Source organism: Nematolebias whitei, chromosome 1, assembly GCF_014905685.2.
Source record: "Nematolebias whitei isolate Nwh7 chromosome 1, NemWhi1, whole genome shotgun sequence".
Lineage (NCBI taxonomy): Eukaryota > Metazoa > Chordata > Actinopteri > Cyprinodontiformes > Rivulidae > Nematolebias > Nematolebias whitei.
In genome coordinates, this window is record NC_056498.1 from 82,826,631 (window position 1) to 82,832,245 (window position 5,615).

The window sequence follows — 5,615 nt, forward strand, 5'->3', positions numbered from 1 at the left end:
ACACACACACAGTATATATAAAATATAACCCCAAAACTGAGCCATGATCAAAGGTAAGCTATGCATTACACATGTATTGTTTTACCTGAGTGTATGAAACTGTTGACATGCTCCACCACCAGCTCACATGAAAGGCCAATGGCGTGCTTAAAGTTTGCTGCTGCCATGTCCCAATAAGAGTGGTCGCCATGACTACGCTGCTGCCAGAGTGACATCACCGGAAGCAGCAGCTGGATGACAGCGAAGATGGCAAATCCTGGACCTTAAGGATTCGATAAAAATGTGTTGTTCATTCTTAAATATCAACAACAAAACAAGAGTATAACAGACCTAAGTGCGTTAACATTTAAAGTTCTGGATGAGAAACTCAATTTTAGACTAAAGTGTTGTTTGGAAGAAGCTACGTGAGACATGTGTAACATGATGTGGATCAAAAAGTTTAGCTTTGGGTTAAATCCATTTCTCTGTTCATCCTAACAAGAGAGGTTAAAACTATAATTGCACGTTTTCATTAAAAAAGCACAGGACAACTAAATAAATTGATTTTTATTAAGATATTAGCAATAACCTAAGAGAAATGTGTGTTTGGTGTGTCCAATAATCTAGGAAGGATTGAGGGTCATTTTCAAACTATCTAGGTCCATCATTCAAAAGGGAGAAAGGTTATTGACAAGTGGAAAACTAAGTAGGTTACCAATCTTGTTAGGATTGGTCATCCAGTAAAATCATTACAAGGTCAGGCTGGGACGAGCTAGTGATAGCAAACTGTGAAATCCACTGTGAAAATGTCATGTTTATAAGACCGAGTTTGTTGCAGTTCCTCAGACTGAAGAAGTCTTTTGGATAAAAGACGAAACATTTCAACAGAGGACCTGACTCAACCTTGTTAGATTTATCTACCTGGATTATTGAGCATGCATCAGGACTTCTTGAACCTCTTTGGACAGGATTGCCTCAGACTAGTTTGCGAGTTTGAGAATACAGCAAGGAAGAGGGCAGACTACAGCAACCACATGAGATACAACCTCTGTTGCAGACAAAGTGGCACCTTTTCCAACAGCCTGCAAGTCAAATCTTCTGTCAGTGAACTGGTGAGATAGACCAAGAGTACATTCAGCACAAACTAACAGCACACCTAGACCAGACCACATTTCAGCAGGTGATGGATTTCACAGAAAAGGCATGCTTAGCACAGCATATCTAGTCCAAGTCCTGACAACAACAGAAGTTTAATTTACAGGGAACTCATCAAGCCCATCCCAATCCCAATAACAACACACTCAATGGAAGACAACACACTGGTAGACAGTCACATGCCAGGGAGACAGAAAACTGAGTGAAGAAGGTGTCTGACAGACAGCTCACCCATCCAGAGACAGAGATCCTTGTCAGGAGACTGAACTTTGAGGTTGCACCAAGAATACTCTGGTGGATATGATCACAGCCACATAATGTTGATGTGGCTGTGTTGATGTAGATGTTATTACTGTTTTTCTTAGACATTTTATTGTTGGATGTAACTGGGACCCCGTGTACATAATTTCGCTCCACCACATGTACCACATGAGGTGCGAATGACAATAAAGAAACTCTGACTCTCTCTGACTCTGATAATCTGCACTCAGCAACAACAAAATTACAGAGTTGAAGCAGTGTAACTTAGGAACAAAGTTTCAGCCTGCCTCAACAATGCCAAACCACCACCTTCCAACATCAGTAGAGATGAGAAGGATGCAGTCACCACTCTCAGCAAGGACAAGAACATCATCGTCCTTCCAGCAGACAAAGGAAGGAGCACAGTGATTTTGAACAAGAAAATCTATCAAGAGAAAGACATGACACTCCTTAGTGGCTTAACCACTTACAAGCTGCTGAAAAGAGATCCAGAAAGTGGTTACAAGAAGGGGGAAGTCTGAGATTGTCATCATTGTATGTTCCCATATAATGACAAAATTTGTTCTCTGCATTTAACCAATCGCACGTGGGATACACCCAGGTGGAGCAGTGGGCAGCTTTGTAAGAGCCCGGGGAGCAATCAGGGATTAGGTGTCTTGCTCAGAGACAGCACGACATGTGGAAATGGCTGGGAGACGAACCGTGAATTTCTGGTCCCCAATTGGCTGCCCTACCTCTACCCCATCTTTGCCCCAAAAGTTGATAGAGTGCCTGAAACATTTGGAGCAGGACAAGGCTATTGACCATATTCTGTACCACAGACTGTGCAAGATCTAGGATGTGTAAAGATCTAACGCTTACCTAAAATTCACAAACATTGTGTACTGTTAAGACCTATTGTTAGCATGATTAACTCTGTCACTGATAATGTTTCCAAATGTCTGGCATCTGTACCATCCCTTTAGTTGGCAGCTCAGAACATCACATACAGAACACCATGGACTTTGTGGATACATTAAAAAATGTCATCGGGAAACTGACTGACCACTAGGGCTGGGTACCTTTCTAAAAAAATCAGTATCTGTACCGGAGTCGGTACTTTCACTTCGGTGTCGGTTCCTGGACGGTTCTTTTTCGGTACCAATTTTGTAATTAATATGAATTCTAACAAGAATTACATTACACATTACAGTATATATTGTGAATTTTATTTTTTAACTTTGGTATTTCTATTCCAAGCAGTTTTCTTACATAAAAATAAACAAATAATTTCCAGTTCAAAAGAACAGTTTAAACCAGTGACACGTCGGTGTCTAATGCTCACTGCTACACACTGAGGACCTTTTCAATGAACAGTCCAGCAGTCCTTCTATTTTATCTTTGAATGGTGTTCCTATTGAGTTTGTCGATTCTTACAAATACTTGGGTATCTTGGTCGATTGGCATCTCTCTTTTAAGCCCCCATCTATTTGAAAGCTGAAGCTCAAATCAAAATGGGCCACCATCACAGACATCTACACCTCCAGATGCAGGAAGAGGACCGCCTGCATCATGAAGGATCCCACTCACCCAACACACACACTTTTTGCCCCACTCCCCTCAGGCAGGAGGTTGAGGAGCATTAAGTGTAGAACCACTAGACTGAGGAACAGCTTCTACTCTGCAGCTGTTAGACTCATGAATATCTAATCAATATAATCACAGTGAAAAATCACATCATGATGCTACTGATTTATTTTATGCTGCTTTGTTCATTCGTGCTCACACACTTATGCTCGTGCTGCTGTTTGGCGTATTGTTTTTGTACTACTAGTGCGTAGGGTATTTTTAGTCTTAGTTCATATCTTAGATCTTATTACAGTTTTTCTATTACATTTTATACTTTTGTTGGATGGAACTGGGACCCTGTGTACACAATTTCGTTCCAACTCATGTACCACATGTGGTACGTATGATAAATAATGAACCTTGAATATTTGAATTATAACTATTTTGCTTATTTTGTTTTTGCTCAATAAACACTAACATGGTGACATTTGTTGAGGGTTTTTATCCACTTGAAGTTACATTTAAATAATTTTAGTGCTTAGTAAAGAACATATTTTTATTGTGTTTTAATATGTAAAACCCCAAAAGTCAAATCAGGTGGAATTTCATTTTCCCATAATTTCATGAAAACACATGTTAAAATTACAAAAAACTCTGACTTCATTGTAAAGAAAATAAATCGGCAGTTTTTTAAATAATTTATACTATTAATGAATATTTTACAGATAAAATCTCTGTTAGAATACAGTAGTCCCTCATTTATCGCGGGGGTTCCGTTCCCAGTCCCCCTGCGATAAATGAAAAACTGCAAAGTAGGAGTACAAGTAGTAGTAATAGTAAGTAGTAGTTTATTTTAGTATATATATATATATATATATATATATTTTTTTTTTTTTTTTTTTTTTTTTTTTTTCTATAGTAAGGCATTTTAAACCCTCCCCACACTCTTGCAATATTCTAAACAATGCAGGTATTAAATCATTTGAAATAATAAATTTTTAAATAAAACAATCCATGCTGCTCATGCTCATCTATCAATCAGCCAATTGTGTGTCATGTCCCATCGTACTATGAAAAACTGCGAAAGACCGAGTCCATGAAAGTTGCATCGCGAAGTGGCGAGGGACTACTGTAATTAAAATTCACAGATTTAATGCAAGTGTTTCTGAGCATCACCTGGTACAGTGGTGATCTCTCTGAGCAGGGTGAAGAGCAGATCCAGGGTTGGAGGCTGGTGTTGTCGAGGGCAGTTTGACATGGCAGTGGTGAGCTGCTCCAACAATAAAATCCACACCTGAATTAAACCTAAAGGACACAACAAAACAAGGTGAAGCTTTAATAGCTACAAAATTGTGATTTTACTCAAACAGTGGATCATTTAATTATTTTTACCTGTGTCATCATCAAACTCCTGGAGGATACAGTCTATCCCATCCTCACTGCTGACTGAGCGCTCCTGTGATCTCATAGGCAGGCTGGCCAGTCGAGCGCCAAGGAACACTGGCTTAGATGGCATCTTGAAAATCTTAGCCAGCAACTGAAAGAATTAAAACACTTTTAACTTTGTTTAGAAAAATCACTTCTGGCAAAAACCTGCTTCTGCAGGATTGAAGGCTGAAAAAAAAAATGATGTTGAGTGGGCTTACATGAGAACATTTGTGCAAGTAGTCGAGAGCGGGCACACAGAGGTCGGTAGAGCTGTGACCTGAAACATCAACACAGTCTACACTCTCTTTAATGTCCACTTCTCCTGCACACAAACAATCACATACAAAAAAACGTTGAAAATAGTGCAAAAATAGCAAAAAGCAGTACAGAAAGCACTTGGACAAACTAAAAGATTTGAAAGTAATTAAACCATTATAACTTAACATAAAAATATCTCAGCAAAGTTCAGATTAACATGATGGGAGGCAAACACAGACTGCAAAGCCAAAAGCTTAATTTGATTCCAGCAAAAGCAAATCCATGATGAGGATATGTGAATGTACAAAAGAGGATCAACAGGTGAAACCAACCTAAGCCTTTTACGAACTTCATTAAGCACATGATGTAGTCAGTGGCAGCATTAGCAAAAACCTGGATGTTGTCAGTGTTGATGAAAGCTTCAAAGACGTCGAACACTGGTGCCTGAGACTTTCCTGTGGAAAAATGAAGGGAAACTGTAAAGAAAGGTAAACGTCTTCTGAAGACGCAATGAAGTTCTGTAATGCAGCCATTTGCTAAAATTGTAATACCTTAACTTTTTACAATAAAACTTGATGGGAATTTGGTGTTTAATTTTTTAATTAAATGCATAGCAATCCATTAAGGAATAAGTATCACATGTTGTGTTTCATGACAGCTTTAATTATGTACAGTAAAACTAGAAACGCAAGCAAGTATTACTGGGGTCCAAAAAACTTGAAGCATGTTGACCCTGGCAAATGTTATACACAGCACTTTGTTGAGCGTGCATCGTACAGGCTTTTGGCATGATGAGAAGGAATTATAAGGGATATTTTAGGCCCAATGTCTCTGGAGCTTCTTATGCTAGTGTATGTATGTCTGTATATATATATAAGATTCAAAGTTACTTTATTTGTCATTAGCACCACATGTGGTACATGTGGTGGAGCAAAATTTTGTACACAGGGTCCCAGTTACATCCAACAATAAAATGTAAAAGAAAA